We start from the raw sequence: 12,799 nt of genomic DNA on the forward strand, positions 1-12,799 counted from the left end.
TCGTGATGCCTCCAGAGGTTGTTTTATTGTACAGGATTCTTTTGGCTATCCTGGGTTTTTTGTTTTTCCATATGAAGTTGAGTATTATTCTTTCCAGGTCTGTGAAGAATTGTGTTGGTATTTTGATGGGGATTGCATTGAATCTGTAGATTGCTTTTGGTAAGATTGCCATTTTTACTATGTTAGTTCTGCCTATCCATGAGCATGGGAGATCTTTCCATTTTCTGACATCTTCTTCAATTTCTTTTTTCAGGGACTTAAAGTTCTTGTTAAGAACTTCACTTGCTTGGTTAGTATTACCCCAAGGTATTTTATGTCATTTGTGGCTATAGTAAAGGGTGATGTGTCTCTGATTTCCTTCTCCGCTTTTTTGTCCATTGTATATAGGAGGGCTACTGATTTTTTGGAGTTGATCTTGTATCCTGCTATGTTGCTGAAGGTGTTTGTAAGCTGTATCAGTTCCTTGGTGGAATCTTTGGGGTTGCTCAAGTATACTATCATGTCATCTGCAAATAGGGAAAGCTTGACTTCTTCCTTTCCAATTTGTATCCCCTTAATCTCCTTATGTTGTCTTATTGCTCTGGCTAGAACTTCAAGTACTATATTGAATAAGTATGGGGAGAGCGGACAGCCTTGCCTCGTTCCTGATTTTAGTGGAATTGCTTTGAGTTTCTCTCCATTTAATTTGATGTTGGCTGTTGGCTTGCTGTAAATTGCCTTTATTATGTTTAGGTATGTTCCCTGTATTCCTGATTGCTCCAAGACCTTTATCATGAAGGGGTGTTGGATTTTGTCAAATGCCTTTTCAGCATCTAGTGAGATGATCATGTGGTTTTTTTCTTTGAGTTTGTTTATATGGTGTATCACATTGACAGACTTTCGTATGTTGAACCATCCTTGCATCCCTGGAATGAATCCTACTTGATCATGGTGGATAATTGTTTTGATGTGGTCTTGGAGTCTGTTTGCCAGTATTTTATTGAGTATTTTTGCATCAATGTTCATGAGGGAGATCGGTCTGTAGTTCTCTTTCTTTGTTGTATCCTTGTTTGGTTTGGGAATCAGGGTAATTGTAGCCTCATAGAAGGAGTTTGGTAATGTTCCTTCTGTTTCTATTGTATGGAACAATTTAGAGAGTATTGGTATTAACTCTTCTTTGAAGATCTGGTAGAATTCTGCACTGAAACCATCTGGTCCTGGGCTTTTTTTGGTTGGGAGACTTTTAATGACTGTTTCTATTTCGTTAGGGGTTATTGGACTATTTAAATAGTTTATCTGGTCTTGATTTAATTTAGGTATGTGGTACCTATCCAGAAAATTATCCATTTCTTTTAGGTTTTCCAGTTTTGTGGAATAGAGGTTTTTGAAGTATGACCTGATGATTCTCTGGATTTCCTCAATGTCTGTTGTTATGTCCCCCTTTTCATTTCTGATTTTGTTGATTTGGATGCTCTCTCTCTGTCTTTTGGTTAGTTTGGATAAGGGCTTGTCTATCTTGTTGATTTTCTCAAAGAACCAACTCTTTGTTTCATTAATTTTTTGTATTGTTCTCTTTGTTTCTATTTTATTGATTTCAGCTCTCACTTTGATAATTTCCTGGCATCTATTTTTCCTGGGAGACTTTGCTTCTTCCTGTTCTAGAACTTTCAGGTGTGCTGTTAAGTCACTAGTGTGAGATTTCTCCAGCTTATTTATGTGGGCGTTTAGTGCTATGAATTTCCCTCTTAGTACTGCTTTCATAGTGTCCCATAGGTTTGGATATGTGGTGTCTTCGTTTTCGTTGATCTCTAGGAAGTCTTTAATTTCTTTCTTTATTTCTTCCTTAACCCATTGGTGATTCAGGTGGGTATTGTTCAGTTTCCATGAGATTGTAGGTTTTCTGTAGTTTTTGTTGTTGTTGAAATCCAACTTTAGACCATGGTGGTCTGATAGAACACAGGAGGTTATTCTAATTGTTTTGTATCTGTTTAGATTTGCTTTGTGACCAAGTATGTGGTCAATTTTAGAGAAGGTTCCATGGGGTGCTGAGAAGAAGGTATATTCTTTTTTGTTAGGATGGAATGTTCTGTAGATGTCGATTAAGTCCATTTGAGTCATGACATCAATTAAGTCCTTTATTTCTCTGTTAAGTTTCGATTTGGGGGATCTGTCCAGTGGTGAAAGTGGGGTGTTGAGGTCTCCCACTATTAATGTGTGGGGTTTTATATGTGATTTAAGCTTTAATAATGTTTCTTTTACATATGTGGGTGCCCTTGTGTTTGGGGCATAAATGTTCAGAATTGAGACTTCATCTTGGTGGATCTTTCCTGTGATGAGTATGTAATGCCCTTCTTGATCTCTTTTGATTGATTTTAGTTTGAAGTCTATTTTGCTGGATATCAGGATGGCTACACCCGCTTGTTTCTTAAGACCGTTTGATTGGAAAGTCTTTTCCCAGCCTTTTATTTTTAGGTAGTGTCTATCTTTGAATTTGAGATGTGTTTCTTGTATGCAGCAGAAAGATGGGTCCTGCTTTCGTATCCATTCTGTAAGCCTATGTCTTTTTATAGGTGAATTAAGTCCATTGATATTGAGGGATATTAATGTCCAGTGATTGTTCATTCCTGTTATTTTTTGGTGGTGATGTGTGTGTACTTTTCTTCGTTGGGGTCTACTGCTGTGGCTTTATCTATTGCCTGTGTTTTCGAGGTTGTATCTGACTTCCTTAGGTTGGAATTTTCCTTCTAGTGCTTTCTGTAGGGCTGGGTTTGTGGATAAATATTGTTTAAATCTGGCTTTGTCATGGAATGTCTTGTTCACTCCATCTATGACGATTGAAAGTTTTGCTGGGTATATTAGTCTAGGCTGACATCCATGGTCTCTTAATGTCTGCATTACATCTGTCCAGGACCTTCTGGCTTTCAAAGTCTCCATTGAGAAATCGGGTGTTATTCTGATAGGTTTGCCTTTATATGTCACTTGGCCTTTTTCCTTTGCTGCTCTTAATATTCTTTCTTTATTCTGTACGTTTAATTGTTTAATTATTATGTGGCGAGGAGACTTTTTTTGGGGGTCTAGTCTGTTTGGTGTTCTATAGGCTTCCTGTATCTTCATAGGCATTTCCTTCTTTAAGTTGGGAAAGTTTTCTTCTATGATCTTGTTGAATATATTTTCTGTGCCCTTGAGTTGGTATTCTTCTCCTTCTTCTACCCCTATTATTCGTAGGTTTGGTCTTTTCATGGTGTCCCAAATTTCTTGGACATTTTGGTTCATGACTTTGTTGACTTTAGTGTTTTCTTTGACTGATGAATCTATTTCTTCTATTGTATCTTCAACGCTAGAGATCCTCTCTTCCATCTCTTGCATTCTGTTGATTATACTTGCATCTGAAGTTCCCAATCGTTTTCTCAGATTTTCTATTTCCAGCATTCCCTCTGTTTGTGTCTTCTTCATTTTTTCTATTTCCTTTTTCAGGTCTTGGACTGTTTCCTTCATTTGTTTCATTGATTTTTCTTGATTTTCTTTCAGTATTTTATTGTTCTCTTCCAGGACTTTATTGATTTCTTCTAATTTGTTTGCCCTTTCCTCTAGTTGTTTACAGCGTTCTTCACATTTTTTTGTCTTTTCCTCTACACGAGCCTCTAGCTTCTTCATGATGACATTCATAAGGCTATTTTCTTCTGCTTCTTCCAATTTCTGATGTTCAGGTCTAGGTGTTGGAGGAGGGCTAGGGCCTGGTGATGGTGTATTACTATTCATTTTGTTGTATGTGTTTCTGCCTTGACGTCTGCCCATCTCCTTGTGGTTCGTTCCTGGCCTTATCCGCACACTTGGTTCAGAGCTGACAGATTCAGGAAGTCTCTCTCTCTTGTCCAGATGGGAGCTCTCTTGTCCAAATTGGAAGTCCGGGGCAGGATGGAAGCTCTTGTTCAGAAGGGAAGTCCGGGGGAGGATGGGTGCTCTTCTCTCTCTCTCTCTCTCTCTCTCTCTCTCTCTCTCTCTCTCTCCTCCAGATGGGAAATCCACGGCAAGATGGGAGCTGGGGGCCAGCCTCTAAGTCTCAAGAAGAGGCTTGGGGCTCAGGCAGATGGGCGTGGGGGCAGGGCGTGGAGACTGCAGGGTCTGCCAGGGGTCTTGGAGAAGGAGATCCTTCCCGGTGGGGCTAGAAGGGCACCTGCCCGGGGACCAGAACCTGGGGCCAAGTTGGGCAGGTCTTCCCCGGAGTGGCTGGTGCCCAGGGATGGGGTAGGGGGCAAGCTAGGGCACTCACCTGTGCTTCAGAAGGGAAGTCCTGGGCAAGATGGGAGCTGGGGGGCCTGGCCTCTAAGTCTCAGGCAGAGGCTTCGGGCTCAGGCGGATGGGCGTGGGGGCAGGGCGTGGAGACTGCAGGGTCTGCCAGGGGTCTTGGAGAGGGGGATCCTTCCCAGTGGGGCTAGAAGGGCACCTGCCCGGGGAGCAGAACCTGGGCCCAAGTTGGGCAGGTCTTCCCCGGAGTGGCTGGTGCCCAGGGATGGGGTCGGGGGCAAGCTAGGGCACTCACCTGTGCTTCAGAAGGGAAGTCCGGGGGAAGATGGGAGCTGGGGGCTGGCCTCTAAGTCTCAGGAAGAGGCTTGGGGCTCAGGCAGATGGGCGTGGGGGCAGGGCGTGGAGACTTCAGGGTCTGCCAGGGGTCTTGGAGAAGGGGATCCTTCCCGGTTGGGGTAGAAGGGCACCTGCCCGGGGTCCAGAACCTGGGCCCAAGTTGGGCAGGTCTTCCCCGGAGTGGCTGGTGCCCAGGGATGGGGTCGGGGGCAAGCTAGGGCACTCACCTGTGCTTCAGAAGGGAAGTCCTGGGCAAGATGGGAGCTGGGGGCCGGCCTCTAAGTCTCAGGAAGAGGCTTGGGGCTCAGGCAGATGGGCGTGGGGGCAGGGCATGGAGACTGCAGGGTCTGCCAAGGGTCTTGGAGAAGGGGATCCTTCCCGGTTGGGGTAGAAGGGCACCTGCCCGGGGTCCAGAACCTGGGCCCAAGTTGGGCAGGTCTTCCCCGGAGTGGCTGGTGCCCAGGGATGGGGTCGGGGGCAAGCTAGGGCACTCACCTGTGCTTCAGAAGGGAAGTCCTGGGCAAGATGGGAGCTGGGGGCTGGCCTCTAAGTCTCAGGAAGAGGCTTGGGGCTCAGGCAGATGGGCGTGGGGGCAGGGCGTGGAGACTGCAGGGTCTGCCAGGGGTCTTGGAGAAGGGGATCCTTCCCGGTTGGGGTAGAAGGGCACCTGCCCGGGGTCCAGAACCTGGGCCCAAGTTGGGCAGGTCTTCCCCGGAGTGGCTGGTGCCCAGGGATGGGGTCGGGGGCAAGCTAGGGCACTCACCTGTGCTTCAGAAGGGAAGTCCTGGGCAAGATGGGAGCTGGGGGCCGGCCTCTAAGTCTCAGGAAGAGGCTTGGGGCTCAGGCAGATGGGCGTGGGGGCAGGGCATGGAGACTGCAGGGTCTGCCAAGGGTCTTGGAGAAGGGGATCCTTCCCGGTTGGGGTAGAAGGGCACCTGCCCGGGGTCCAGAACCTGGGCCCAAGTTGGGCAGGTCTTCCCCGGAGTGGCTGGTGCCCAGGGATGGGGTCGGGGGCAAGCTAGGGCACTCACCTGTGCTTCAGAAGGGAAGTCCTGGGCAAGATGGGAGCTGGGGGCCGGCCTCTAAGTCTCAGGAAGAGGCTTGGGGCTCAGGCAGATGGGCGTGGGGGCAGGGCGTGGAGACTGCAGGGTCTGCCAGGGGTCTTGGAGAAGGGGATCCTTCCCGGTTGGGGTAGAAGGGCACCTGCCCGGGGTCCAGAACCTGGGCCCAAGTTGGGCAGGTCTTCCCCGGAGTGGCTGGTGCCCAGGGATGGGGTAGGGGGCAAGCTAGGGCACTCACCTGTGCTTCAGAAGGGAAGTCCTGGGCAAGATGGGAGCTGGGGGCCGGCCTCTAAGTCTCAGGCAGAGGCTTCGGGCTCAGGCGGATGGGCGTGGGGGCAGGGCGTGGAGACTGCAGGGTCTGCCAGGGGTCTTGGAGAGGGGGATCCTTCCCAGTGGGGCTAGAAGGGCACCTGCCCGGGGAGCAGAACCTGGGCCCAAGTTGGGCAGGTCTTCCCCGGAGTGGCTGGTGCCCAGGGATGGGATCGGGGGCAAGCTAGGGCACTCACCTGTGCTTCAGAAGGGAAGTCCGGGGGAAGATGGGAGCTGGGGGCTGGCCTCTAAGTCTCAGGAAGAGGCTTGGGGCTCAGGCAGATGGGCGTGGGTCAGGGCGTGGAGACTTCAGGGTCTGCCAGGGGTCTTGGAGAAGGGGATCCTTCCCGGTTGGGGTAGAAGGGCACCTGCCCGGGGTCCAGAACCTGGGCCCAAGTTGGGCAGGTCTTCCCCGGAGTGGCTGGTGCCCAGGGATGGGGTCGGGGGCGAGTGTACTTTTCTTATGTGCTTAGTTCTACATTTCCTCCTAAAACTTATTGACATTTTAGAAAAATAATAATGTTTCTATTCTCCAAGGACATCATTTGCTCAACATCATTAATACCCATGTTAAAGTTTCTATTAACATCAGAAAACAATGTCAGTGTGAGACTATAACTAATTCTGGCTCTGTTGCACCTACCTGGGACCTGTTTCCCATAGCATAGCATCATATATCTCTTTCAGCTTCAACCTTTTCGTAGGAATATCCAGTATACCAATCCTGCTGCTGACCATATGGTTCTGGACTGGAAGAGGAAACTAGATGTAGACTATGACATTCTCAGTTTTGGGAATTTCCCAAAAGGTCTTGGGCTAAGTGTGAAAATAGGAACATTTTCTCCAAATCTTCCCCAGTGTCAACAGTTGTCTTTATCTGAGCACATGATACAATGGCCCACCGGATTTACAGAGGTGGGATGGATCTTATCTCATGCCTTGACCTCTATGTAAGTAACAAAGTATGTTTCTCAGTTCATGAATCTTCCTTGCTCCGTTAAGATGTGTGCATTACACATAATGACCACTAATAAAATGTACAGTTTTACCATATAATTCTGCTGGATGCACATGTTGTTGTTATGCCTGTTTATTTCATAAGTACAATATTTATTTTAGTATACTGTTTTGGCTAATTTTATGTCAACTCAACATTATATCGAGTCATTTGGAAAAAAGGAACCCAATTAGACAATGCTTTCACAAAGATTGCCTATGAGCAATCCTGTGGTGCCTTTTTTAAAATATTGATTGATATAAGGAGGCCTCGCTCACTGTGGATGGTGCCAACTCTGGTTAGGTGCTCCTGGGTGATAAGAATCAGACTAAACATGCCATAAGAAGCATGTAAGAAATATTACTCCAAAAACAAACCAATAAATAAATAAATAAATAAGACGGGAAGTGGTGGCACAGGCCTTTAATCCCAGCACTTGGGAGGCAGAGCCAGGTGGATGTCTTTGAGCTGGAGGCCAGCTTGGGCTACAGAGTGAGTTCCAGGAAAGGATCCAAAGCTACACAAAGAAACTCTGTCTCAAAAAAAAACAAAACAAAAAAAGTACTACTCTATGGTTTCTGAATTAGTTCTTACATCCATATTCCTGCCTTGAGTTTCTGCCCTGAATTCCCTGGTTAATGGACTGTAAGCTATAAGGTGAATTAAATCCTTTCATCCTCAAGTTTATTTTTGTCATTGTGTTTTGTAGTAACAGAAACTCTAATTAATACAATATGGTTTCTATCACTGTAACAGATCATCTGACAGAAGACAGATTTTTTTAATCCCAGCTTCAAAATTTTAGGTCCATGAATTTTGGAAAAGTTGGTCTTTTCCTTTTAGGACTCTGAAAAGACAAAAAAAAAGTATGATGAGAATTTGTGGAATATTTTTTGTTTTTGTTTTAAAATGTTACCTACCAAAGCCATGTAGGTGGATTTTCCTTGGCTTACAATTTGTGGGTGTATTCCATTTCCCTCTGAAAGCCATGTCTTAGGAGATGGAGGCAGCTGGTCACACTGCATCCACAGTCAGGAGGCAGAGACTGTTGATTGCTGCTGTCCACATTCCGTCCTCCTTTCTACTCCTGCCAGGACCACAGCCAATAAACTGGGGACATCCTGTTATGGAAGGCTTTCCTACCTGAAGCAACCTCTTCTAGAAAATCTCTCACACTAATGATCAAAGATTGGTTTCCACAGAGGTTCTGAATCCTGGACCAACCGTTGTACACATGACCCTGTGTATGACTTACGCTAGTACTAGCAACACAATGATCTTCATTTACGAATATCTAAATTACCAAATTAATGTTACATATTAAAGCCCTCTAGGTTTAGAGATTCAATATAATCCTGAGCATTTCCTAACATTTATTTCATTTTTCTCAGAATCCTCAGTCTGTATGCAGTGAGAGCTGTGGTTCTGGATTCAGGAAGACACCCAGGAAGGCAAGGCTGCCTGTTGCTTTGACTGCACACCTTGCCCACATGAATGAGACTGGTAAATATCATTCATGCCAAGGATGTTTCTACTAGTCCACCTCTGCAGTATCTAAGTAAATTTACACCTCTAAGTGATTTTATAGACAATTCTCTTCTTTCCATGTTAGTTAATCACAAGTTACAGGTCATTACATTTTCCCTGAAACAAGACAGTCTTGACACAGAAATTATTGTGCACTTTATGTTCTTCATCCATTGCAAGCATGGCTGCCAACAGGAAACTGTTCCCACACCATAGTAGTATGCTTTGCTGCACAATGACTTTGAACACACAGCATCATTGCTTCATGATTTTGAAAACATATTTTGATCACTTTTTACATCTCTAAATATATGATGCCCAGCATGAATCTGGAAACACAGCACATGAGAAAGACTGTGTGTGCGTGTGTGTGTGTGTGTGTGTGTGTGTATTTGCCATCTATCAAAACAAAATTTTTACAGTCCTTTAATGAACATGTTTTCTCCTCTATTTTCTTCCCCCTCTATCACACCTCTTCAATACCTCTTATACCACTATAACAAACAATATGTTACACAATAAAATCAAGATTATGTGATCAGTATGCAGTAAACTCAATATATTAATTTTTTAGTGCTGTGAAGAAACAATACAACAAAGCAATTCTTATTAAAAAAAAGCATTTTGTTGGGTTTTAGATTAAAGTTTTTTTGAGTTTTAGCCCATGGTGATCATGGCCAGAAACAGACAGGCACGTCACTGTAGTAGTAGCTGAGAGTTTTACATCATGATCCAGAGGCAGGAGGCATGGAGAGTGAGAGAGAGACACACACACACTTTTGAAACCTCAAAGCCCATCATCCCCAGTGACACACATCCTCCAACAAGACCCCACTTACTCCATCAGGGCACTACCTCCTGATCCTTACCAAATAGTTCTACTAACTGGTGACCAAACATTCAAATGTGTGAGCCTGTGGCAGCCATTCTTTTTCAAACCATTAATCATATGTTGAGACTTAAGGTCTATAAAAGGCTAGAAAATTCACAGAGTACAGTACTGGATATAACCAAGTGTTCTGTTCACCAGAAAAATAACAATAAATACTTGTACACTAATTAAAAGTTGAATGTATTAATTCATCATTACAGAAGTTCATCATTATGGAAAATTTTCATTGAGTCTCAGATACAAGACACAGTTTTCCAAAGTGGGAAGAATGTAATATAATCATTAGTAGCACTATCCACAAGCTGACAATTTAGAACATTAATATGAGCATTGCTATCAATGAAATGCCCAAGTTGAGGAATAGTGTTTGTGACAAATGATTGAAATTTCAAAACATGGCACATGAGCAGTTTGCTTAAAGGAAATGAAGTGAATAAGCCTGGCATGGTTTCCTCTACCTATAGTTACAGAAATTTAGGACATTTAAGTGGAAAAAAAATCAATATAAGGGCAGTATTAACAAAACAGGGAAACCTGGTAGTGCAATAAATTCAGAGAACAAAGAAAGACACTAAATCCAGAGCCCATGAGAAGGAGCATTGATTTTTGTGTATGTATGTGGAATAGGAAGATAGAAGCAGAAATGATTCACAATAATTTAACAAGTTTATTACTAAAGGTGCTGTTTATTTATTTTTGAATAATATTACACAACTATCATCTGGAAAAACACTCATATTTGCCGGAGTCACCTTTATAATAGGGATGTTACAAATGTAATTTTTTAATTTGTCATATTTTCATATTAATATTTAGGTGCTTCAAAGATCATGTTAGGATCTGAGTAGATTTAGACTGAAAAGATACAGTGAATACTTGAATATTCACTTTGGGTGTATGTTTGGTTTAATAACTTTAGCATTTGTCCAATGAAGGAACATCTCTACAACCACAAATAAATCTTAAATGTATATGTTAAGAACTAGTTTTTATGAAAATCTGTAGTATGAAAGATGGATTAATACACAAATGTTAGACACTTTAAAACTGAACCCATTATTAGTTGTCAAATACTTTTGAGTAAGTGAAACATGTCTTTAAAAGGAAATGTTTAATCTAATATAAAGTGATTTGAATAGTTTATATATCATATGCCTTTAATAAACAAGACATTGCATCCTATTGTGAAACCTTCAGTATAAGCAATGACAGGAAGAGCAAAATTAATACACTGAAGAAAGAAGAGAGGATATAATGGTGGAGAGATCAATGAAAATAGAGTAAAAGTACGACTGGATGAAATGGGGACTGTGGGAGAGCTGAAGAAAACAGAAAGAAAAACATAATATTCACAAAGAGAAACGACTCTATTGAAAATAAAGTTGATAACCTATTTAAAAGATGTATCAACAGAAATAAAATTAAAAAATGATTGAAAAGCATTACAAAAATATTGATATTATTAACATATTGAAAATATGGCATACATAAATCAATATTCATACATAAGAATTTAAGAGTAAATTCACAACCTACCAGGAACACAGTATCAAACATTGTCCATGAAGACATGAGACTATATGAACAGTTCTAAATGTATTAAATAGATATCATTGCATGAAAACATTTTCACTGTTGAAGTGTTTCATCCTTGCATATGTTAAAATACAGGGCATTTCAAAGAATGAACAAATTGTGTAACACAGTGGACTTTGTGAATGTAGATACATTTAAGTCATATTTGAGAACAACATTTTAAAAGGTTTACAAAGGACATTCTCTTAGTCATAACAAAGTCACATGTCCTATTAAGGGTACAGATTTATTTTATAAAGTAGTGGTATCAGAGGGAAACTACATTTGAGAAATGTAATTGAGTACTCTAAGGACACCAAAAACAATCCAACAAAATTGCTTAAAGCAAATGTGTGTGTGTGTATGTGAGTGAGTGTGTGTGTGTGTGTGTGTGTGTGTGTGTGTGTGAGTGTGTGTGAATGTGGGTGTGAGTGTGTGTGTGAGTGTCTGAGTGTGTGTGCATGTGCAGGTAACAGAGAAAGAAGCATTAGGGCTGTGTAACTTATGAATTAAAATGGATATATGAGTTCAGAATAATTATCTAGAAAATATTTGTCCCTCAAGCAAAGGGAGACAGTTCAGATAGAAGTGCAATGAACTGGTGGCTGGAGATTTCCTGGGGAGGTTAAAAGGACAACCTAAGCTTGTGCTTTTGATCACATTCATTTCTACCAGATATGGATCAGTGTATGAACTACCCAGAGAGTCACTATGCAAACATAGAGAAGAGTCATTGTCTCCAGAAGGCTGAACTTTCTGATCTATGATGATCCCTTGGGAAAGGCACTAACCTCCATGACCCTAGGTGTCTCCTCACTCACAGCATTTGTCCTTGGGATCTTTATGAAGCACAGGGATACTCCCATTGTCAAGGCCAATAATCGGGGTCTTAGTTACATCTTGCTGATCACTCTGACCTTCTGTTTTCTGTGTCCCCTACTCTTCATTGGCCGTCCCGACACAGCCACCTGTATCCTTCAGCAGAACACATTTGGACTTCTGTTCACTGTGGCTCTTTCTACTGTATTGGCCAAAACTGTAACTGTAGTCATGGCCTTCAAGGTCACTGCTCTGGGAAGTATGATGAGAAGGTTAATGATATCAAGGACTCCTAACATCATCATTCCACTCTGCACCACAATCCAAATTCTTCTTTCTGGAATATGGCTGGCAACCTCTTCTCCATTTGTTAACACAGATGCTCACTCTGAACACGAACACATCATCGTCATGTGTAACAAGGGCTCAGCTATTGCTTTCCATGGCATCCTTGGATACCTGGGATTCTTGACCCTAGCGAGCTACCTTATGGCTTTCTTGTCCAGGAATCTGCCTGACACATTCAATGAGGCCAAATTCCTAGCTTTCAGCATGCTGGTGTTCTGCAGTGTCTGGGTCACCTTCCTCCCTGTCTACCACAGCACCAAGGGGAAGGTCATGGTGGCTCTGGAAGTCTCCTCTATCTTGGCTTCCAGTGCAGGGGTCCTGGGCCTCATCTTTGCCCCTAAGTGCTACATTGTGTTGTTAAGGCCAGAAAGAAACTTACTTCATCATATCAAGGACAAAACACATTCTAGGAAGAGTAATTCCTTTGAAACCTAGCTCACATGTTTCTGAAATTAAATAGAAATCCTGAACTCTGTTCTACAGCATTTGAATAGTCACATATAGGTTACAGTTTAGCACTTGATAGCATGAATTTTTATTTCTTGATCTAAATATTTTAGTCTCATTTTTCTACACCCATCAGCGATTTTTTAAATTTTGAAATATACATTGCATTTTGGTTTCCTCCATTTATATGTACTATTTATTACTTTGCTCTTATTGCACTACTAATTTGCTTACAAAATGAAAATGTATTCTCTTTCCACTTGG

General features: G+C 42.7%; 1 pseudogene; it reads left to right on the forward strand.

Annotated features, from left to right (window-relative positions):
* Window positions 1–12,523, forward strand: part of LOC131903560 (vomeronasal type-2 receptor 116-like) — a 32,667-nt pseudogene extending 20,144 nt beyond the window's left edge.
* The last annotated feature ends 276 nt before the right edge of the window (window positions 12,524–12,799 follow it).

The sequence above is a fragment of the Peromyscus eremicus genome, chromosome 1, assembly GCF_949786415.1.
Source record: "Peromyscus eremicus chromosome 1, PerEre_H2_v1, whole genome shotgun sequence".
In the NCBI taxonomy this organism is placed as follows: Eukaryota; Metazoa; Chordata; class Mammalia; order Rodentia; family Cricetidae; genus Peromyscus; species Peromyscus eremicus.